Below are 24,531 nucleotides of genomic sequence, written 5' to 3' on the forward strand. Positions count from 1 at the left end.
TGTGTCTGTGTGAGTCTATTACATCTGGGCTTCTTTCCAGCATGAATAAAAATGTTCTGTATGTCCAGAGTTATCAACATATTTTTTTTTATTATTCCTGTCAATTAATCTACTCTGAACAAGATGCTGCTGTTCCCAGAATAATAGCCCCGAATGCGAGGTCTTATTTCTCATCTGCTTCTGGAACCGGGCTCTGATACTGCCAGTCTGGGCATCGTGCTGCTGGTTTACTCGGAGCTGAACGAAGCCCTCTTGGACCAAAGCACTGACAGCATCACTGAAGTAAGTCCTGTGTGAGCAGGGAGTGCTGTTCTGGGGCTAGGAGAGAGCATCATATCCCCTGCAACTTCAGCTGCCGGCTGTCCTCATGGTGCCACCAACTCCAACACTGGCCTGTCTCTTGGCACCTCTCTCCCTTCTCCCCAAAGTGTTTGTTTTTCACAGATGAAAGGCAGAGAAACAAACCCAACGAATGCTGTATTGTTCGTGGCTTATTGAACAATTAGTTTCAGCTCCGGGTCTGATCTTATGGCATTTCTTTTCCTTTGTATGCTGTGCGTGTCTCGGAAACCTGTTGGCTGCGGGATGTGTGTGGCATTGATGGATGGGCTCGGGGCTTGGCTCAGAGGGATGCTGTGCCCAGACCGTGCTCCTACTTCGAGCCAAAATGGGTGTGAACTGTTCTGGCTGCTCAGGAGAGGTGGATAACTGGGGACTGTAAGCAAAACTAAAGAAAAAAGGCTACAAAAAACCCTTGCACGGTGCCACCTCCTGCTCAGGGCTGGACTTGCCCTTCTGGCCTTCGTCTTCCTGAGGTCTCTTCATCATCTGTCTGCCTGGACGCTTGCTCATTTGGGCTCTGCTCCCATTTGTCTACCAAGTTTCCCATCCCCAGGGCTTGTTACCCTATTTTGGGGGGATTTTTCCAAGGGCCATAGCAATTCCTGGCTGCTCCCTTGCAGGCTTGCACACAGACCTACCAGACCTGCTCACACCCATTCGCCCAGAGGCTCCGTGCCCCCGTGCAGAGCATTTTGCACGCATTTTTCCTCCTCCATTTGCTCACCTCCTGCCCTCCCTCCTCGAGCTCTGCTCTCTCGATGCAGTTCACTACTCCTTACGGAGGGTTCAGCGCACGTGACCGCCCCATTAGCTGCTCCAACTAAAGCCTCAGGCAAATAGTCATCGAGGATTTATTTTTATTAAAAAAAAAAAAAAGTCGGATTAAGTATTCCAATGAACAAGAATAACATTAGCAGCTGTGCCCGCTCAACCGACACGATCCCATCCCTCATATCATAAGCTGATTGCCTGTGCGGGGCGGTGAGTTGTCCCAGCAGCCTCCCTGTGATGATGCTTTGCATGTTGTTTTCACAGTTCTGGTGGTGTGTTTGGTTTTTGGAGAGGGGTGCAGCACCTGGAGAGGCTCCATGGGTGCCGAAATCCCTTCTTGAGATGCTTTGACTGTCAGGTTGAACATGCTGCAGGGTTGCGGCTGCAAGAGAGCATCTTGCAAAGATCCCACATGTCCAGTTTCTTGTTGCAGCATTGAAGCTCCTCTAACCCTTCTGCTTGAGGTCCTTGGAGGAGGTGATGGAGTGAGTGGGGAATGACCTGGGACTTCAGCTTGTTCAACGTGAAGCTCATCAATGAGCCATGCAAAATCAGAAGTAGAGTGCTCACCTTGTGTTTATGGTATCTGGGAGTGAAAGGAGAGTGAGGAAAAGACCAGAGAGCTCGCGTAAACCTGCAAAAGGTAAAGGAAGCCTGAGGGGGTGGATAGGCAGGGGGGCAGCAAGGCTGCTGTGGGACCAGCACCATCTTTTTTTGCTTTTGCATCCAATTTGCTTGGATCTCTCTCGTTGCAAGGCGCTCGGCGATTGCTCGAAGCGGTGCCAGCCTGGGGAGCAAATCCCTTCCCCTGCCTCCAAAGCACACGGATCTGGGGCTGGTCCTCGCGCAGGTCGCTTTCCCCTGGTGAGCAGTCCCTGGGCCCACGCTCTTGCTGCCGGCTGCCAGCCGGCGTTTGTGTTCCAACGTCGGTGTTAATGATACCAACAGTCACCTTAAATCCTGCTGATGCTAAACCCTGAGCTGGCACCGGGCTGGTGACCAGCTTCTGCTTCGTGGGGCCTTGCCAAAAGCTGTGGGATGCCCTTTGAAGATGTGGAAGCGAGCACCATAAAATCCTGCAGCCTTATTAGCGGCATTATCGTTTGTTCTCTGCACACATCTGAGACTCTTCCTCATCCCCCCCCCCCCGCTCCCTCCTAACTCCCATGCTTGAAGGCAGCTGCAATCAGAGGCCCCATTCAGCATCCCCAACCTGCAGGTGAGCGTGCCAGGGGACGCACTCTTGTTCCCTTCCAAGATGAGTCTCTCCAGGAGGGCGATGTGTGCACCGCAAGCAGCTCTGCCACCAAGCACCACAGCCAAGATAGAAATCACAGTGTGGGCACGCAGGCTGGCGAAGGGGAGCAGCCCCCGGGATGCCCCATTGCTAGAGGCAGAGAAGAAATCCCAGTTTTCCAGCCCATAAGGAAAGTGATCCATGCCCTGCAGGTCCTGCCCTGCACAGTGGGAAAGGAAGAGGGGGTTTGCTGGCTTGCTGTGGTCCTTTGGAGGACTCTTAGCAGTCTCTTACAGGAGACAGAAACATAACTGGGACTTCTCTCCATCCATCTGTCCAGGCTTTTCTTTCATTATTGCCCACAGGGTGTCTTGCAATATTTTAAAATCTCTCTTCCAGTGCTGCAGATTGGAATTTATTTATTTATTTATTTTTCTCTCTGAAATCTTCTAACCGTTTCAAGTGGAGGCAGGGTTTTTGGCTGTTTCCTCCCCACAAAGAGGATATTGTCATGGGGATGAGGATGGGAATGTGTTCACGTGGTGATGGTTGTAGCAGAAAGAGGTGTGTGAAAATGTTGCTGCCCCCATTCTGGAGTGGGAACCTCCTTGTGTGTGATGGGAGAGGGGCAACTGCTATGTCCCACCAAAGCAGCGCACACCTGGGGTGCTTCAAGGAGTTGTTCCACAACCAGCTCTTGGTGCTTTTGGTCACCTGTGACCATCTTCTGTGCAGGCACCATGGTCTGTAAGCCTAGACTTGACTAGACTTCAATGAGCAAAAGGAGTAAGGAGAAGCTCATATGAGCTTGGGTCAAGTATCCCATGTCGAACAAGACCAGATGCTTATGGAAACGGGCAAGGAGCAAAGGCTGGACCTGGTGCCTAGAGCCCCAGCTTCCAGAAAGCAGAAGATGAGGGATTCATGCAAGAAGCTGTGCTAGGACTGTCGTGTTTAATTGCTACAGACACGTCTCTTGCCCGTGCAGGTCTCTAACCCCTTTAAGTGACCCTAACCCGTGCCATCTGCACCCAATCTGCACCAGGGCAATACCTGTGCCGTATTCTAGTGCAGGAGAAAATAGGAAGGAAAAAAAAACAGGCAGAAAAAGGCGCAAAAGTCCTGCCTCTGACACGGGAGATTAAATAATTAGCAAATGTGGCAAGAGAGACGATGAAAAACAAGTGCAATGATTCATGTTTTATGTCTCCTACTGTACAGAACACTTTAAAGTGTCAGACAGCACGACAGTCACTCTTTAAAGCCAATTAAAGTTTTATAATAAATAGAAGAGCTTTTTTTTTTTTTAATCTCTCTCTCCATGTGGTGGTGATGCAGGTTTCTGTAGTCAGCCTGGCACGGCGTTTGCTAGAAACCCACAAACAGATGGGTCCAGAGGTCTGCTTTGCGAAAAAAAAACCTTATGCCAATTATTTACCTGCCGTAAATTCATCTCTGGTGGGGTAAGCAGTCGTAATAATACAGTGTCCTTTCATTTTTCTTTGCGTTCAAGGAGATTACAGCCAGGAACCTAGAGAGGTAATTTCTGCGGGTGAAGGTGGGCTTGGAGGTCAGGTGGGAGCCCAGTTAGGTGAAGCGGGGTTATTTTGGGGGCCAGGAGGGTGCAGGCTGTGGGACACAAGAGGGAATGAGCTGGGATCTCCTCTCTTTGTGCATCATATCCCAAGGGACACTGATGGTTACTGACCTCTTGGACTGGCCGTACTGGAAGCTGCTGTGAACTGGGAGCAGCCCTGGGGGAAGCTGTGCTTAGGGGACGATGGGAACTACAGTTGTTGAAACCCTTTTTCCTTCTTCTCTAAGATTCCCCATAAGTAGTTTGGACACGAGATACGGAGCTGTGTGCACAGGACTCATTTCACTGAACTCCTCTTTGGTGCCTGCACAGCTCATTGCTATTTTGCATCATATTAATGGTGCTTTTGGGGAAAGAAAAGGGATTTTTCCCCACTCCAGACCTAAGATCAGGTTCACAGCTCTGAATACAAGAGATCTTGCTTTCCCCAAGCAACTCCTTTTCCCAAGGAAGAAGCTGAGGATGTGAGCTCTTTCAGCCACTGTGGCCTCTTCCTCCTCCTCTTTTTCCATTTACTCTCCCATCGACGGGGCTGGTTTTTGCTCATCTTTATCTCCCGCATGCAAAAACACGCACCTCCACCCAATTGAAATTTTAATCCAATTAACGTTAAAAAGAAATGAAAGGACACTGAAATTGGAGGACCCCGTTTCCACGGCCCCCTCGGCTGAAATCTCTCTGTGAACCTCGTCAGACTGCAGCCCGCGATTCCCCGAGCAGCGCCGCTTTCATGTTTCGGAGTGGGCACCTCGGATGCAGGAAAACATCCATGCTTCTTTGTCAGGTACCTCCTCGGTTTGTTCGGGGATGATAAAATTATTCCACGGCTTCCCAGCCTTGCTGCCAGAGGGGAGTTGGAGGAGCAGCGTTGCCGCTATTAGGCAAAGATCTCTTTAATTGGATGGGGTGAATATTCACTCTCTAATAGCGAGAGGGCTCTAATCCTTCCTTATGGGGCTGCAGCCCCTCCCCCCCGAATGGTTTTTAATGACCCATGGTCTAGATCATTAATAGCACAAGTGCTGACACCGGTAGGAAATGCAACAATCAAAGGGAGACCCTGAGAGGTCCGGGAGCAACAACAGTTTTCATCTCCCCTTTGTTGTGGAAAACGTCGTGCAAAAATGAATCGGCAGCAAGGTTTTGGCCTCCTGCGGTGAGCAAGGGGAGGGTTAACTCTGGCAAATTGCAGAAGCTCAATTAGTTCAATTAGGAGCTTGAAAACTAAAGCAGCTCTTCCTGAAGCCCGTCTAGGACTGTAGGCTGTGCCTGCAGGCTCAGAAGCATCCCACACCACCCAGTTCCCTGGGGCTGGCAGCTTTTGAGGCCAGACTACATTAAAAAGGGATGGTTGGATTCCCACCACCTTTACTGCAATCTGGGCTGGAGGCACTCCGTAAAAATCAATTGAGTTACTCCAGCATATTCTTGGAAGAATAATTCACTCCAGTGATTCCCAACTGGGAGACGTTTCATAAACGGATCAGAAGGAAAATGGTAAAATCCCTTTTTTCTTATTTTTTTTCAGCATTCTTTTCAGTGCCTTCCCCACAAGCAGCACGCACCAGTCACATCCATCCATCCCCAGCTGGAATTTTTTTTTTCATTATGACAGCACCTGCTTTTTGGTAATCTCAGAAGGAGATGGGGATATTAACAAAACAAATCGACTGCTGTCTGGAGAACCATGTTATTGGCATGTCACAGAATATGCATGTTGAGTATTGCTACGTTCCCATTGCTCTAAAGCCACCCTAAGGTGTTGGCAATGCCCTTCCCTCCCTCCTCCTGTGGCTTATTGCGTTTTGTAGCCTTTAGCCAGGTGCTGCAGGTCTTGGGACGAGCTTCGTGGTGCCCACGTGCCATGGTGTGTGTAGTAGGTGCTCTGCAGAAGGCGTATTGCAGGGTGCCTGTGGTGACGGGGAGCTGGGCATGACCAACGGGATCTTTCTTCATGGTTTTAGGATTAAAACGGGAGGTTTTGTTCATGGTGGCTTGGGGTGGTGGTGCTCAGCTCTGCCAGGTCTATGCATGCAGCATCCCTGTGCCCATTGCGCTCTGATTTTGTGTGTGCTATGAGCAACAAGACCCACAGCACAAAAAACCTGCCCCTGACCTCCCAGCCACTTCTCATATCATTCCCCCCTCCTTGTGCCACTGCTGCAGCCAGGTCCCTGGCTGTGCAAAAATGCAGGGGCTGACGTAAAATACACATATTTTTCACCAAGTAAGCTTTCGGCTTCATCAGGTTCTCCGCGTGGCACTGCGGGCACGGATTTGCATTGACACGAGGGAAATGTGACGTGGGGACAGATGACCAAGGCTGGCACAGGGTACAGAAGAGGTCCCTGGTCCTTCATGCATGCAGCGAGTGTGACACGCAAGAGGGAGAAGCTGCTCTCCCTGCAACAGGGTGAGAGCCCAGCAGTGCTCTGACAGCTGCGAATGGGAAGGAGAAGTGACTCCGCTCTCTGGGACGAGCGAAAAGTGTTTGCCTAAGCTAGAATTTCACAGGAAAATTGGGGTTAATAACCTCCAATTCGTGGTGATGCTGGGAATATTAGCTTCACTTTTTTTTTTTCTCTGTCCCTTCTAATTTAGCTGGGCACCACTCACCGAGGTGCCACAGCTGCAGTCACTCCCTGATGCTGCACAGGACCAGGCTCAGAGCTGTCGTCTTCCAGCAAGCCAAGCAATGCCACTCTGGGAGAAAAACACATTTGCTCCCAAGCTTTCTTCTTGTCTCTGAGCTCCAACCAAAACCTGATTAGCTTCCCGGTCCCCCTGCACTGCAGACAGTGTTTGTGCAGCTTTTATTACCTGAGCTGCTGTGGGAAAGGAAATTCAGCACCGCTGGTGAACCATGCATCTCTCCGGAACATCTCCAGCAGCCGCCTGTTTCTCCTTCTGCTCGCATCCAGGCCGACTCTGCAGGAAGAGAGGCAGATTCCTCTTGCAAGCCACAGAAGGATGCCTTTCTCTCCCATCCCTATCTGTCCTTTTCAGATTCTCATGGCTGGCACTGCCGTGGTGCGTGTTGACGCAGCCCCTTTTGTCGGTGGCTGGGGTAGGTGCCATCTGGAGCCATCATCTCAGCGTGATGGATGGGGTCATAGGTGATGCGACGCCGACACCTGCTTATCTTTCTGTGCCCGGTTACCCCAACCTAGACACATTCATCCGTTTGCAGAGGCTTCTCAGCATCTGCTCTTGGTTACTGCAGTGTGCATGGAGCGCGCGGGCTGGCCGAGGTGAAGCTGAGCCCATTGGAGGAGGTCAAGTTTATGAGGTCTAAGCATGCTGCTGCATTGCTTTGTAATTACACCAGCCTCTCTAGTCTTGAAGGAACAACTAGTATTAATGCGTTCATTCCCCTGGAAAAGAAGGGCTGGGAATTCCTTTTGCTTTGTAAAACCAGGGACTCTTCAGGGTGGAATGTGGTCCCAGCTCTGCGGCCATGACACTCTGCTCAGGGATAGCTCAGTGCTCACGTCTCCTTTCTACACCGCATAAACCAAGCTATGCTGGTTGGATTATCTGTTTTGCCATTGTACACACTGTATGTACATTATATTATTGAAAACCTCACACATAGGCACACTCAACACCTTTTTGTGGACCACAGAATAACACGCAGGACCTTCTCTGTGCAGAGCAGAAATCCTCAGCGGGCTGTTGAGCTGCAGTCTCTAAAGATCAACTCTTTCTCAGGGCAAAAAAATGTCTTGAAACACCTTTGTATAACTTTTATATACAGGGACATATGAAGGCATGTTCTTCCATGCATAGAGCTGGAGGCAGTCCCGCATTTGTCTGGGGCTCCTGGGTTCTGGCAGGCTGCTTCACGACGAAAGGCTCCGACTGTGTCTGCTTTGCAGGTGCCATACACTAGGTGTCTACAGGCACAGACTTCCCACCAAGGCCTGTTGTGTGGCCAAGAAACCCAGATGTCCACAGCGTATGCACGTGGTGGCTGCCCATGGCAGGCACAATAAGTTTAATCTCTGTGCCTGCACAGGCTGCGTGCATATCTCATTGCCCCGTTGAGAGATGTTAAGGGGTTGTACAAATCAACCTAGGCATGTATAGGCGCCTTGGGGTCAAAATGGGGATCTAGAAGTAGTCCTGTGGTCATGCAGTGAACACAAAAATCCACAAACTCACCAGCACGGTTTATGTGGGACCTCCAGCTGGGGGGATCTCTTGGTAAGGGTGTCTCTTACAGACAGTGCCTCCCTGGCAATAAGATGAAAAAAAAAAAAGAATGGGCCATGCCCTCTGAAGGCCTCTAGCAGAAAATCTCATCTTTGGGAGTATTTATTGTAACTTTTTACAATACGTCAAGACTCATAAAAGAGCCAACCACATGAACAGGAGCAGCTTTATGGGCCAGTGGAGGCTATTTCTTATTTGCTTGATCTCCTGCAAGTCAGACTCTCTTTTCTGCCTTTGATCACACTTTAATCCTCTCACTTTTCTTGCCAGGCCATGGTTAAACACGACCCATCGGTGACAGCGTTTGTAAAAGCTTGTCCCTGGTCCTGCCGGTGATTGAGCGCTGAGCATCGTGGATACTGGCAGCAACCTTCAGCCGTGTGGATGAAAGGAGATCTGTGTGGGGCACGCTGGACGAGGGTTAAGTTGTCCTGAAGGGAGGGCATTAACAGACCTTCAAGGTCATGTCCTGTCTCCGGAGCTGAGCGCCTGGACTGAAACATCTCCTTTGAGATGACAGTGCTGGCGCTGCATAAATGAGACTGAGGAAGCCCTGAGCACCAGCCCCAGTCCTTTGCACAAACTGAACTCCACATCCCTATCTCCATGCACTATCTTTCCCCTTCTCAATGTCTCTGCTTCCTCCCAGCCCTTCTCTTTAATCTACTTAATTTTTCTTTTATTTCCTTGTTTTTCCCCTGCCCTATTTACTGTGTCTCATATTGCACTATCCTTCCTCTTTCTTTCACTCCCCTTTGCACTCTGACCTTGTAGCCATGTGGCCATCCCTTCTCTGATGTCGATCCCTCTTTGTCTTCATTCATTCTCATCTCCTCTCCCTCCCACATCCTTCTCCCAATCTGTCCGGGGCTCTGTTCCTGTTGCAGACACTATCTCAGCTCTGGAACAGCACATGACACTCCTGGCAGTCATTTTGAGCTTGGCTGCTGTCCCCAAGTTGTCTAAGGTTCTTGGGAGAGTGATGAGAAGCTGCTGTGTGCCTTCAAAGTCACAGCTAATTGCATTAGCTCCAGATCACGTAATTCCCAGAGATGACAGCTGCCAAATTTAGGAGCACGAGTGAGGTCTTACAGAAGATGATGGGGATGGTGTGCTGGTTTCAGCATAAAGGAAATCCTGGGTGCCATCAGAGGCGTTGCTGGTTGACTTTCCCTCTTATTCTGAGGCTCTGTTTTTATTATCAGTCCATTCTCCAGCCTGGCATTGCCCAGCATCCCCATTGAAAATGTAGGGTACGTAGGAGTCTCAGTCTAAACTCTAAGGGGTTGTGGGGTGCCTGGTGGTGTACCTGTGCATGAATATGGCCCCTTGAGCATCAGGAAAGCAGTACAGAAGCAAGCTGGACACCTTGTATTGCTTCACACTGGTCTCAGGACTGATTTTCAGCAGAGAGTGCAGACATGTCTCACTGCTTTTGTCCTTCTCCCTGTTTCTCTGGCGGTCTTTGACAACAAATCCGTGCTTCCAAACGATCTCCAAACCCCAAACACTTTCATCAGAGGCATTCTTGCATGATATTATATCCCTGAATTTGCAGAAGATAGGAGAAATACAATGAAATTCATCCACCTCCATCAAAACCTTGGGGTTCTTTGGACTAATTCCATACCCCTCTCCCTGTTTCCTTGATACTTTTCCTTGATACTGAAGCCACAACTGGGAGCTTTTCTTCTGTAGCCAGTCTTGCACATCAGTTGTTGTTCTTGTCCCCACTGGTGGAGGATATTAACAATCCATGAACTTGAGAACATGGCCTTCTCTGGGGGGGTCACACAGCAAGGTTCGCACAAGGTGGTGTCCTTTTTCTTCAAGATCACTGATGATTGTTCTGTCTGAAGTGTTTCTCTAACACAAGAGTGAAACAGGCATCTGCGATGCAACAGGAGCTCTAAACTCAGTTCTTGCAGTGCTGCAACAAAGCCTGTGATCAGCCCGTCCCTGTAGCTTGAGGGCAAAAATGTCACAGCTGGAGTGATTGGGAATAAGGCAGGATTTTACTTCATGAGCTCTCACACAGCTCTGTTTCAGTTTATCTCCATCCCAGATATGAGTTCGCACCCAAGTATCTCGAAATCCTGTGGTTTAATTTGGGCACGGAAGAGACAAGAATATTAAGAGACAGAAATTAAATATAGCTCTTGGCCATCTGATTGCATGGCTTTTCTTCTTCTCTGGGCTTATGTTCTTCCCTCTGGAGGAGCCCAGAAGCGATCTCTTAGCTAGTTTAGCTCTGGTCCCACGGGAGGACCCAGGAGAACTGGTAAGCCTGGTAAATCAGTTGAGGTCAGTGGAGGGATGTTTGGTGTGAACACACTTGAAGTGTGCTGTGTGGGTCTTCACACCTCATTTTTATTCAATTGCCCTGTTTGGAGTCTACTGCAAAAAAATAAAATGTTTGCAGGACACAGCACTCCTCCAGAGGATGTTTTTAGATAGCACGGTTCGTGTTCATGTTCACCACAAGGCTCTGAAAGGTCAGTTAATCTCGTCAGAGGAGGGAAGTATAAGATAGGGGCTGTGTGTTCAGGCAGAAGAGCTCAGAGTTCATTAATTATTGCTGCGTGTAGAGCAGTTGTATCTGCTGGATGGTTGCATCTGCAACCCAGGGAGATTATGGCTGAGATACATGAAGCCACATAACAGATTTAAGAGAAATAAAACAAAACAAAAAACCCCACAAGCAACCCCCTCCTGCTAGTTTGAAGGAAAATGATGTTAAATCCCCTAATCGGCTCTGAGACGGACCTCTGAGCAACATGTTCAAGGTCACGCAGGGAGGCTGTCACAAGGGGATGCTAACCTAGATCTGTGGGGCCCCGAGCATGCAGCATCCTCTGTTCACCTGGCTTAGGGCACAGGTAATCCCCCCGAGTGGGATGGGTGATACCCAGACCAGCCATCTGCATGGGCAGCCCCTCCAGGGGAATAATCATCCACTCATGGCCCAGCTGAGAAGAGAAAAAAATAAGCAATAATAAAAAAAAAAAGACCCCAAATGGCTAAATCTAAGGAAAATGCACACGAGAAATTGTCTTAGCTCTCTGGGTAGAAGGTGGGAAAAAAAGGTCTGGACTAAGCTGTTGGTCGCCGTGAATGCCGCTATCATGACTCCCCCGTCTTCAAGCCAGACGGCTCAAGTCTGTGCTAATCTCCCTTCCATGCATAAGCCTTCCCAAATCCCTTGGTTTGCAGTCCCCGGGTGGTGAGCGATCACCCTTGTTAGGGAAGGAAGCCACAAGGAACAGATTTTGAAGGGCGCTTAATGGCATTTGCGTGTTTTTGTCGCTGAAAACTCGCACCCAGGGCTCTCCGATCAATGATCGTAGGCACGATTGCTGCTGCAAGGTATAAATTACTGATTTTGGTTATGCAGAGAGGACCAGGGATATAAATACCCCGGTGGATGCAGTTGTGGAAACCAAGCTCTGGCTATGTGTTCACAGCTAGGGCAGGGGACAGGGATGCTCGGAGGGAAGCATCATGAAGGTGACTCCCAGTTCTCCCCACAACTAATAGCTGCAAACTGATGCAGCAGATTCCTTCCAGCACGAAGCAGGCTGAGGGATGCCGGCAGTGCTCGGAGGTGATCCGAGGGCATTTCGTGCCAGGGGGTTTCAATCAGTGCCTACTGTGCTGTAAACGGAGAGGGAGCCGTTCAGCAGCTGTATCATGCGCTGGGAGGCGAGGCTGGTGTGCTAGATGCTGCCACAGCCTCTTGGTTCACGGGGAAGGTCAGTCAGTGTAGTTTATTCTGCATTAATTCACCAGGGATATAAGAGAGCCTGCTTACTGTATCCCTTTTTCTCAAGGGTATTCACGAACGTTTGAGAAATACCATGAGATCCTCTGGTAGGGACTGAATCCTCCCAAGCTGGCACTGCCAGCTGAATTATAAACAGGAACACAGAAAACTGAGTTTATAAGGGAGAGGTTTTTAATGCAGTTTTGGGGAAGGGAGCTCTGAAGTGGTTTTTGAGCCACGACGGGCAGATTTCAGAGGGTTCATTAAGTGTTCAGAGCTTGGCTCTTTGCTGGCGACACACAAGCTTTCGGGATATTTGCTGATGAACTGAATGCACCCAGTTTGCCTCCGAGAATTTTCGGTCTCCCACTGAGCCAGATTTCACGTCTGAAAAGCCTTTCTCGTGTGCTCAGATGGCTCAGCTTCTGGCTGAGGCTGAGCTGCGAAGAAACTGTGAAGGGAAAAGCAAGGTAACGGATCGGTTTAGGAAGAGCCCCACGAAGCAGAGGCAGCATGCTGGGGAGGGAAGGCTCAGTTTGCTTTCCAGGTCAGCTCTGATTTAACTTGTCATCATCTGAGCTTGGGCAGCCCCGGTAAAGACATCACTGTCTTAGCCAGGCTGCGACTTGTTGGTGTCTTGTGTCTCCCAGTGCCATCTGGACCAAGTTTAGCTGAATACCTCCAGGGGTTTCAAGCGGGCTGGAGATTGGTTGGGCAAAGCTTCAGAGAAACCTCATCTCGGGCTTTGATGAGCTGTGCTCGGAAAGGAAATCCCACAGCTTGCAAAACCCCAATACCTTTACGAGTGCCGCAGTCATGTCATGTGGGCAAGCTGGCAGAGCCAACTTGTGTGCCTCAATCTGCCCAGCCAACCTCTCCAGGAACGTGGAGCATCTCGTGTTGGCAGAGGAGGAGGGATACTGAAAAAGGGATAGACCCAACAAATCTGAATGCTGCCGGGTGGGAGGTGTGGAGCCCGTGCCCAGGAACGGATTGGGATTATGGCTTCTGTTGTGAGCTGAACCAAGCTTGGGTTCGGCCTCTTGTGAGCTTTGGAGAAGTCATGGGCAAGCTGTACAGTCTCACCTAAATGCAAAAATTGCTCTTTCTGTCCATAGGAAGCTAAACTCATACTGCATCCGGGATGGACAAACCTAATATTTAACTCTTTAATTCTTTAGCCTGAGCCTTAGCTTTGGAGAGAGCACAGATGTTGACTTCCGAATTTCTCTGTCCGCCCTCAGTTCTGCTTTTGAATCTTGGCTTCTTTTTCAGCCTGGCACCCCCTGCCTGCCTGACTCCAGCCAGAGCCACAGAGATTTCACTGGGCACGGTGGCTGTTTCAAGGCCCAAAGCAAACAAACAAACAAAACCCAAATCTCTCTTGCTTCGCTGCTGCTGCTCACTTCTGAGCGAGAAGCCAGGCTGCAAGGCACTCCATCCTTTTCTCGGTCCTATACACTCCCTTGCTGACCTGGACCTCACTCTTCCCTCCATTTAACTGTTTTCCAAATTGCCCTTTCCTCTCTCACTACGAGCATCACTGACTGTTGGTGTCCTTATGATCTGGTTTGGGCACCAAATCTCCCCTCAGTTCTTGTGTGCAGTCCCCGTAGGACCTGCTGTGGCTGCAGCCCTGCCTTTGGCTTGCAGGCAGCGCTGGCTGCTGGCCAAAAACTCGCCCCGAGTCCAGCATCACTGGGACAAACTGCCAGAAACGATCCTCAGATATGTCTGGCCTTAAGTGAATTCAGTGCTCTTGATGGATTAATTTCAGAGCTAAAGGCAGATAGGGAGAACCATAATTACCTCTCCCCCACACTTCCCCTGAGCCTGCACATGCTTTTTTCATGGCAGAGAGTTTCTTAGTGGTTAAACTCCTGCTCCACTGCCTATTGAACTAAAAAAATAATAAAAAAAGGAAGAAATGTTCAGGGCATCACTGCACAGATAAGAAATAAAACAAAATGGAAAGAAAGCCTGCACCTACATCGCTACTTCCAGCTGGAAGTCACACCATAAAACTCCATAAAGCTTGCTCATTTGTGTGTCTGGACACCCTGTAGAAGTGGCTTAGTGGTTAATTTGGGGTATCCAGACCCAATCTGTGTTTCCACCGTGAGATTTGAAAAGTGGAGAGAAACTGAGGGAGACTTGATGGGCTGAAGAACTCCCGGGGGAGAGGGACCAGGCAGACCGATGCGTTCAGCTGCTTCCCCCAGGGGAAAACGCCCTGCTCTTCTTCACCAAGGTCTGAATTCCTTCTCCGTGGCCTGAATTCCTCGCCTTAGGACAAACATCTGGCTGGGGCACCAACCTCCTTGCTAGTCATAGGAACGTGGCACCAAGCTTGGTGCATGGCCAGGTGACCTCGCCGACCTGTCTCCAGGCTGCTGGGAGAGCGAGGTGCTGGTGCAGGCGGCTCTCCTCCCAGGCACACGGCTGGTTTTAGAAGCAAGCAGAGGGTGTGCTAATTAGAAACAGGGCACGAGCCATCCGGGTGGGTTTCGAGTGTCGCTCCTTTCATCGGGACTCAGATGGAAAAGGAGCTCCCTGGCTGGGGAGCAGCTCCCTTTGCCGGGAGGAACAAAAGTCCTGCAAAGAGAGCTGAGAACAGAGCACTGGCTCTAGAGGCAAATAAAGGCCACTTGGGTTTTATCAGCTCTGCAGAGGGAGGAGGAGAAAGCTGGAGCTGGTGGTGTAATCCCATGGGTACCAAGAGAACCTGGTCCTTGGCATCAGGGCAGGACACCTCATGCCCTGGGACCAGGCAGGAGGATGCTCCCATTCCACCCCAGCCCACCTGGGGAGTGCCTGGGTATCACGAAAAGAGGACGGAACATTAGCTTCAATTCCCACGATTTTCAGCTGTCTGTCTGGGTAGAGAAGTGGCTGTCTGTCTGGGTAGAGAAGATAGCTTTGTCTATGGCCCTTTGAAGTCGGTGGGAAACTCGTGTTACTTCGGGAGGCTCCGGGCAATACGTTGAGCGATTTTTTTGCAGCAACATTGGGTGAGTTTTGTTTCCACCCCAGCAAGCATCCCCTCCTGCTGCAAAAGCCAGCATGTACCCATCCCTCCCTCCTTCCCCCACGGTGCCTTCTGCTCTTTCTTTCATACTGACCATGTGAGTCCTATTAAAGTCTCCAATTTCCCCCAGTGGTGCCCGTAGGGGGGTTCCAAACAGACAATTTTCAGCCTTGTGGTTGTTAGGAAATTTGTTGGCAGGCCCCACGGAGGAAAATGGTGAGAAAGAAATTCAGCCCTCGCACCCAAACCTTCTCGGTGAAGGGTTTGGTGCCTGGATCAGGAGAGGGTGGCAGCTCCCAGAGGCAGCTCTGGTGAGAAAGGATGAGGAATAGAAAGTCTTGGGGAGCTAAATGGGGGTTGTGCTCCTTCACAGTGTGAGTTATCCTTGATTTATCACATTCTGGACTAAAAAAAGCAATTAAATTCTCTTAATAGACACAGGTAGACAAACGATGAGCGGGTAAGGCAGCATCTCCTGCCTTTTGTATCCCATCCCATCAAGCTCGTACCTTTCCCGAGCCCTTGCTTCACTTCATGCTGAACAATGGGGTGGGATGGACTCCAGCTGGTTGCCTTCGGATGTGTCCCCTGCTCCGTCCCCATCCTCTCCCCCGTCCCCCATAACTGTGAGCCTCATAGCCCCTCTTGCCTCCTTGCTCTAAAAAAAAAAAACAAACACCCAAAGGAGATAAAAAAGAAATCCGAATTGGAGAAAAGTGACCTGAAGTTTGCCATGCAGAGCAGCAAGCAGCTCGGCAGCCTCCTTTCTGCCAGTGGAATCAGAAAAAGCACTCTTTTTTTTTCTTTTTTTTTTTTTTTTTTGTAGGAGAGTGCATATCAGCACTTAGGAAAGGGAAATAAATTATGAGGAGTGGAGCTGGAGGCAGAAATCATCTCCTGGCAAAGGGGAATGAAGCCTGCAGCTCCATTTAGTTAATATGTTTTCACGAAGCGGGTGTGCTTGAGCGTTTTATATGAGCTCCTAAGCCGGCTGACAGTGTTTGCAGGGAGTTTCAGGAGGTGGGACCACGGAGGGTAAGTCAGTCGGAGAGCAGGTGTTATTTCTAAAACAAAGATTATGGTTTACGGAGTTGCAATTACAGAGTCTTTCCAGCAATGTTATTGCTGCCGCTTTTGGCTGCTGCATTCAGGCAATGTTTGGGTTTCATTTCGGAGGAGAAATTGATGATGCAGTTATTATCCCTTTGATGAAATCCCACTCTCACACAAAGGATGCATAAAGTTCTGTTCCCTGAATGTATTTAGCGATCAGACAACAGGAAAAAACTTGCTTGTGGTTCCTTTTTCTCGTTAGCACTTTGCCTAAAATCTTCCCCTCTGCTCTTCCAATGGATCCCAGACCGATTTCGGTACGTTTGCCTCTGGCAAAAGATCCCAGACCAAAAGATCCATCACATCCCCAGTGTCTGAGCCCACGTGCCATGCAATCCAGACCCCGGTGCTGTGCCACGGGGCTATTATTCCTGATTGAATTGAATTCCTAATTATTCCTTCCTGCAAAAGGACTTCATTTGGGGCATTGTCCTCTATTGCTCCTTTGCTCCCCTGCCCATGTCATGAGCAAAGAGCAGTTTTCAAGCCTGCCAAATTTAATGAGGTTTCAGTCAACCTTCAATATTCTTTACAGAGCCTTCCAGGAAGGGAACTCATAGCTGATGTTCACCAGAGCAGATGTTATTTACAGAGTGTCATTACATGCAGAGAGTTTCTAAATTATCTGTTATTTAGGGGGAGATTTTCAGGCAGATGTTTTTTATGGGCCTGATCCTGCTGTGCTCGCATGGAGTAGCTCCCACACTTACAGTCTGGGGAGGGGAGGACAGCAAGGTCTGGCTTTGGTGGTTCTAGACCCCGACTTTTGGGGAAAACAGACCCAATTCTTGAGCTTTCAGCCCACATCGGAGCACTTGCATCCCACTGAGGCTTGGCAACACACAACCCAAGGGGAACAGGAGTGGAAGGACAAAGAGGTGGGCAATATCCCGCGCGCTGCTGCCTGCTGAAAGCTTCGAGGAAGGAGCATTAAGCAGATCCCCATCTAGTTTGCTTGCTTCTAGGTTACTAGAATTAGAGCTTAAAGCATGCTGTGAATACTCAGGCAAGAAGAGCTCTGCCTGTCCGTGCCGGCACCACAGGAACTCTGTTGCTGGCAGTCAAATCCCCACAGCTCCCAGGAGTTTTGCCAGCTGCAGTCTGCTCTTGTTTAATAGAGACCTGAAGGTGCCTGAAAAATCCTAAGCAAAGCCCAGTTCCTGATGGCTGACCATATCAGGAACACAGTTCCAGCTCGATGGCACCAAACCTCCCGGCTGATAATGGAGCTTCCCGATGCATTCGGGTGGAAAAGTAGAAACCAGATTGAAATAAAGATGCTACCTGCCTCTGCCAGGCTTGGCGAGCTGGTTCACTGCATTATGCACAGGGGCACACAGCCTATCTTCAACGCATCTGGCCTCTGCGGCTGTAGTTACTCCATTGGAGCATGTCTGGCCAGAGATTAAATAGCTGGATACTGGGCTAATGCATTATGCTGGCTTCTAACTCCTACCTGCCAGCTGCTTTCTGAGTCTTATGCAGATCAAAGGCAAAGAAAAGAAAGAAAAGGTTTTTTTTTTTTTTTTTTTTTTTTATGTGTTCTTAGCCACTAGGTGAAGAAGTTGGGCCACATCATATAATCAACCCGACTATGATTTGACCTCAGTGGGATCAAGTGTGCAAGAGAAAGCTAAGGCTGCCCGCAAATATGAATACAGAATCAGGCTCTGGGTCCTTCCTCTAGGTTTTGATAAGGACCAGCCAAATGTTATCAGTCTTTATATATATATATATATATGTATATATGTATATATTTGTGTTTATTACAGTTGCTTTTAGCAGCAAACCAACTTTTTGTTTGTTTGCTTTCAAAAGAATCTCTTTCAAAAGAGATTGCTTGTATTTCTATCAAAAACAAAAAAGAGGAAAGAATTAAAAAGAAGGAAAGAAGAATACAGGGAAAGGAAAGATACCAGCATGTCTAACCTTCCTGTTGCTGATATCCATTCTTGCTCTGTGGTTTTCAGCAAATCCCTTTTCCTCCTTCTGCTTTCCGTAACCCCCTTTTAAAAATACCACTGCCCTGGAGAGGTCTTACGAAGCCTGGATTATCTCGTAGAATATTCTGACATGTTGTGATGTTTTCATAGGACACGATTATTCCACACTTCTGCAGTCCATGGAGAAGAATGGGAATTTCTGGACAGCAAAGCTTTTGAGATAAAAGTTTTGGGACCAACACTCTAACTTTGAAGCCCACTTGCTTAAAAGCAAACTACCAGGTAGAACCAAAACCAAACCAGCCTCGCACTTTCCTGCTGATGCCCCAAGGCCAAGGAACCATTTCCACTGACCCATCTGTTGCACAGCTCCACTTCCAGTTCCCCTTCTGGCTCCGTGGTCCCAAGCTGAGCTCTTATCCCAAATTTCCCAGCCTCTGAGACACGCACAGCCTTTGTACATCAAATCAAGGCAGCCCCTGACCTTGTCAAGCTTTTAGTGATGGGGTTATTGGTTGCGATGTTTTTTCTCTGACTGCCTGAGCTCTGCATTCTGCCCTTCTGCCAGCCTAGTAAGATGTATATCCCCTGTGCCCCGGTGACCTGGCCTCAGCACCTTTGCTGCAAAAAGCTTCCCAAGTATTGATCAGGAACATGATGAGGACGCTTCCCTGGCAGCCCGTCCACGCGTACAACATGTCCATGCACACACATTGACATGCAAGATTTCCATTCCTGGTCTTAACCTAGGCATTTACGATTCCTCTCGCGCTCCTTGTGCTTTCTTCTTAAAGAAGGCAAATAAAAGTGTGAATAATCAATTTCCTAACTGGAATTAAAAATGGCTCCAGTTAAAATAAGGCAAAGCGTGAACCAGCATGTAAAGTAGGATAGAGAGGTTATCTGAGCACCGATTAGTATCCTGCTCATGTTGGAGAACAATTAACGTGTGCATGAGAACGATTAAGCAGAAGGTAAATTACAGTAAATGCCCCAGTTCAGCAAAGCAGGGCTGCTTGTGGACAGGCTGGTGTGATAGCTTTTATGGCTCACTTGAAACAGGGCAACTACTGCCGGGAAGGATGTGGCTGCTGAGGACAGGGCGGTAGGGATCCGGTCTTATCTTGGGCTCTTATCAGAGATCGAGCTGCTCATTCTGAATAAAGGAGGAATTGGGAAGGGATTTATGTGCTCTTTACAGGAGGCTGTAAGTCTTCCTGCTTCACGTCAGCTCATGGGCTCAGCTGCTGGACCAGGAGCTGGGAATGGGGTTTTGTGGCTTGTGGGACTCACTGACCCATGTGTCCTGGGGTGAATCTTTCCCTTTGGAAAGGAAAGCCTCTGCTGGGCGTAGCAATGAGGATAATTCCTCCTTGTTGGCTTGGTATGCTCTTTGAAATCTTCTTGTGGAGACTGTTAGACTAATGGGAAATGTAGTGGCACCTTCTTGGGATGCTGGGGATGGAGACTCTGAATGTCCCCAGACCTGGTGCAGAGCTGCTGCCACGGGCTGCAAAGTGGCCAATTTGGGGCAGCATAAGCCTAACAGTAAAGCAGAAAATGTTGCAACAGGAGGGGTTTGGCTGTTTCTCCACATGGAAAATTTCCAAGATCTCTCCAGTGAGGCAGCGTAATGGATTTTGAAGGTGATCTCAAATTTAAGAGGGACTCTGCTCATTAAAGTCTCCATAGCCGGTACAGCAAATCACAGCAGACACCTTCCAGGAGTTTTGACAACAGACATCAACCATCAACAAGGATAAAATAAGGACGAGTCAAAGGCTAGTATTGATTCTGGGAGCCTTCGAATTAAATCCTTGTTGGCCCACTCAGCATGCGGAGCTCAGGCCAGTTGCAGAACCCCTGCGCTGTATGGCTGTAAGGCTTAGTGATATATAGCCATTAGAAAAAAAAAAGAGTAAAAAGAAGAAATACAAGGGGAAAACAAGGTTTATTCCTGCTGTAGTCAATAAACAGAGAAAAGGGGATAGAAACAAAGGGATAGGGGGAAAATCGTGTGTAGGGAGGAGAGCCCTCCTCTGATATTTGTCATGAAAGAGGGTTATAAAAGAAGTGTAATGAACAGACCACTTTAAAAAAGAAGCATTAAGAAGCAATAAGAAGTGAGACCCTAATTCTTAAGCATAAAAGTTTTCCTAATGAGGGCTTTGTATACAGTGAAAATATTATCTCAGTGCTGTCAGATAATTTTAAGGTAAAAACCTACAAAGTTTGGCACATTTTAAAGAAAAGCCAAGATTTTGTAGAGTCTCCCCCCATATTTTTTTCTCGTTTGGAATTAAAATGTTCCTCTGCAGGTCTGGAAAACTCTGTCAGTAGTATGGCTCAAAACTATCAGAGTAAGACCCTGCATCCAGCTGAAATCCCACAGCCCGGCCTTACTGTCCCAGCAGAGAGATGTTCAGAAAGCGACTGCATGCCAGCACTGCAAATAGGTTAAATCCAGGTGCACAACCTGCAATTTCACACCCTGATTGTTTGCAAGTTTCTCGTCATTTTTGTCTCATTAGGGTGCACTTAGGGAAGTCCCCTGTCCAGGTGCTGTCCTCTTCCACAGGTCTAACATGAGCTGCATGACTTTCTGGAAGTGAGGTGTGCCTTTTCCCTCTTTCCAGCAATTAGTAAATCTCCTTTTCTTTGCTGCTTTTGAGGTTCACATTCAAATGCCATCAATATTCTGTCAAGGGGGAGTTGCTGTATGACGAGTCTCACGTGGGCAGGCTTTTATAATAATTTTATATGGGGTCAAATGGCAACTGGGAAGGCTGTGGACCATCAAACTCGTGTAGTGACCTCTGTAATAAAGGTCTGCCATTTCCCTCCTGAGAGTCCCAGGGGAAGAGGAGGAAAAAACTAAAAAGTAAAAGAAAAAAATACAAACCAAAAAAAAAGTTCTTTCAAAATTCATGAAAGAGGAAAGCGAGGTTTTGTTGACATTCACGTTTGATGAAGAGCAAGCACGCAGTCAGGATGAGTTCCTCTGTAAGCAAACACTGCTCTGGGCTCTATTCCACCCATCCTGCCCCAATCAAGTGATGTAATTAGCTCCTGGAGACTTCAAAGCACAGGCTGCAATAGCAGGGGGACGCGAGGTGAGGTGGCGGTGGAAGACGAGTGTCTCGGGGTAGCACTTTGTGGGTGGGAGAGGAGGGGGGAAATGTAAGATCTGCACAGTCAGGGCGGAAAGGAGCTCATTTCATCCTTCCCTATTCCCTTGAAGAAAGAAAGGGCAGGGGATGTTAAGTAGAGTCCATTGAATTAGATTAAGGGAGATTAGCCGTTCTGCTGCTGCTAGCCTGGGAGATCAGTTGACCAGTTTTTGCTAATTTTCCCTCTTGGGGTTCTGAGTTATCTGAGATTGATTGAAACCCTTGGAGCATTGTAACTGGGAGGGAACTGGCCCAGGCGCTGCAATTGTGAGCCCTGATGAGCTGCGTCTTGCTTAACGCCCCTTCGGTCAAAAAGCCTGTTTGCACTTGACATGGCTTGAAAGGTGCCCATTCAAAGAGGCTTTCTTCCATCCAGAAGTATTTATTTTGAATCCAGAGCCAAGTCTGAATGAGTTGTTTCAGCGGGTTGATCGGTGATGCTGTGGGCTTGGGGTACCCCATTGTGCCTATTGATCTAGGTAATGGAAAAAGGGATTTTAAGGTCGTCTTTGTCTGATAAGACTTTATTTCTTTTTCTTCTTTGTCTATTTTTTTAAATCAGGGAAATAGAAAAGATTCTATCTTTAATCATTTCACTTAGTTGTTGACACATGAAAGTTCTTCCAGAGTAAAGCAGAGCGTGAATTTAAAGGGAGAGAATTTTTCCAGAAGACAAGTCCTTAGGGAGGCGACGCTTCCACTGTTTTAATATAAGAAGATGAGCCCACGGTTAACGCTTTGGGCTGCAATTTAGGAGATCAAGGTGCAATTCCCAGCTCTGGTGTAAAATATCCATGGCTTTTGATATATCCCCAAAGGTCTTATCAGTTGCCGACCGGGACCACTTACCCAAGCTTAATGTTGGTGTGAACTAGCTCAAACCAGAGGGTCGCAGTTCAGCAATAATATTGCAGCTCTTCAAGGAGCAGGATGAGTGCATTTGGGATTTTGGTCTTGAGACCCCTGTCCCCTATCTGTGACACGAGACAGTCCTTCCCTCTCTGCGTCTTTGCCCACTTGGTGTCTTCAAAACTCGAAAAGGTAGAGCAATGGCAGCAATGGTTGCTGATGAAGGCTGCCTTATAAAGGCTCTGCTTGAGGAAATTACTGAAGAGGAGTGTTTAAGGATGTTCTTTCTGCACCGGTTGGGCTCCCCTTCTTGCAGCAGCCTGGAGGAGGTGGTGGTTTCATCCAGGGGATGCTCAGGAGCACGTGGCTGGAGGCAGGGGGATTTCAAGCTGGTTTTTCTACTGAGCGTCTCCACTGGATAACTCCTCCCTCCTGAAACTTCCAGATTTTATTGCAAAGTAAAGGGTAAAACTGAAATCAAGAGCTTCTGAGACCTCTGCTCAAGACCCTGATGTCCTTCCCTGCCTCAGCTTCTCTGCCTTCACGCTCCGGATGGGGTCTTGCTGGATTTATAGGGTTGGCTGAAGTTCCCTCAGGTTTATCAGGTGCTTTGCAAGGAGAACAGATGGGACACACAGCAGGTTGCTCAGGATTTCTTGCCTTCCTTTGCAGCCTAAAACCAGCGTGCTTGGGTATGTCATTTGTGCCCGTGTTCAACATCTGATCCCAGCCATTGTACACGACCCTCCCAGTCACAATCTGGGCTCTGGGTGGTCTCCCTGTCCATCTGTCCCAGCCCGTAAGGAGGGAAGGCTCTGCTGGGACACTGATGGGGATGACCGGTCAATACCGATCCAGGAAGCCCTGCCAGTTAATCCTGGTCATCTCTGACTGTGAGATCCTATATTTGGAAGCCTACAGCCGCAGACAGAAATTGTTAAATCGATGCTCAGCAGGGCACCACAGATCCATTATGTCTTGTTTAACTGCCCCACGTTCTCTTTCCTGCAGCAACAACCTGACTATGCCTTCTGGAAATGCACAGAGAAATAGCACAGGGCAAGAAATATTGCAAATAAAATAAGGAGTTGACTGGACTAAGCTTTGCGAGCAGAATAAATAATTTGCTTTGGTGCTATCTGGAAAAAACCTCTTAATGAGTAGCTGTTAGGAACATGTAATTTAATGGTGTATCTTTTTTGATTAAAAAAAAAGCAAATCAAAAAAACAGAAAGTCCCAATGATCTTGAGCGAAGCTATTACAAAGAATGTTTCTCTATACCGAAATACATCGTATTTCAGGAATATTTCTCTCTTAAGTCTCTGGTGAGCGATGCTGTGTGGCAGAGGATCACCCCTGGAACTCTAAGCAAAGTCCATTTGTGGAATCGTATGTGACAACAAAAATGAATTCATCAGGACCAGCAATCCTAATGAACGTGATATCCCTATCCTAATGAAAACCTTAAGGAGTTCTGTGGGGAATAGGGCTGGAGTGGTTTTCAATAACTGATAACCTCGTAAAATAAAACCAAAATAAAACAAAACAAGCAAATAAACAAACAAAAACCCACCAAAACAAATATTAACCATTTGCAAAAAGAAACATTTTTTTCTTCTTTGAATTTCTTTGTTACTTCCAACAAAGACAAGTGAGGGTTGATTTTATTCTTCCCCTCGCCCCCCCCCCCCACCCCTTTGTGGCTGCATGCATGTCTCTTTGATTTGGGCTGGCTGGATGGATCATTAATTGAATATAGTGAGGTCTTTTCAGATCTTGGAAAGGGAAAAAAAAATTAAAAAAAAGCGTTTTCCAGCACTGTTTGTATTCCCCATCCAAGGTTCAACAATCCACCCCGTCTGTTCCAGTGGGCCCGGACCACCTGAGTCTAGAAGTTTAGATCATATCCCTCTACATTAAACTCCACACATAATAGGTTGGCCACATGGGAAAATTTAAGGAAAATGAGATTTTATTAAAACCAGGAGACCGCCTGACTGCAGAGGGATATAATAACAGTGTTATGAGGTTCTTATCTCACATGAAAGTTTCACATTTCCCTGGTTTCCCTTCCTTTATGCTACTGTGGCCTCCCCCTCCCCCAGTTCCATATGGATGTGTACTTATTTAATGCAAATGCTAAAAAAGCAAAGCAATTAATAAGTAAACCATCCAAAATCTTTATTTCTATTTTTATTTTTTATTTTTTAACAAAGGCCTTGTAGACTTTTTACATTAACACAGAGACGTCAAAAATCCCCACTGGACCTGATGGGCCATACGATCCACTTTCCAAGAGGGAAGAAGATGCAATGTGGGAGAGCAATGTGGGTTCGTGCAACGAGAAGGACAGCTGATCTTGTGTGTTGCATCTGGATTCCTTCTGCTTTTGCATTTTCCTGTCTTTGAAGGTGCTTCTCAGCAAGACTTCTGTAGGTTTTAGTGGAGTCTTTGGGCATTTGGGTTCTAGGGTCAACCAGGAGTGTCGTGCCCTTGGCAGAA

The 24,531-nt window shown here is 48.1% G+C and overlaps 1 protein-coding gene across 12 annotated transcripts in view; it reads left to right on the forward strand.

Annotated features, from left to right (window-relative positions):
* PLXNA4 (plexin A4) overlaps positions 1-24,531 on the forward strand; it is a 423,229-nt gene that overhangs the window by 124,157 nt on the left and 274,541 nt on the right. The window lies entirely within an intron of this gene.

This window comes from Anser anser (assembly GCF_964211835.1).
Source record: "Anser anser genome assembly, chromosome: 1".
NCBI lineage: Eukaryota > Metazoa > Chordata > Aves > Anseriformes > Anatidae > Anser > Anser anser.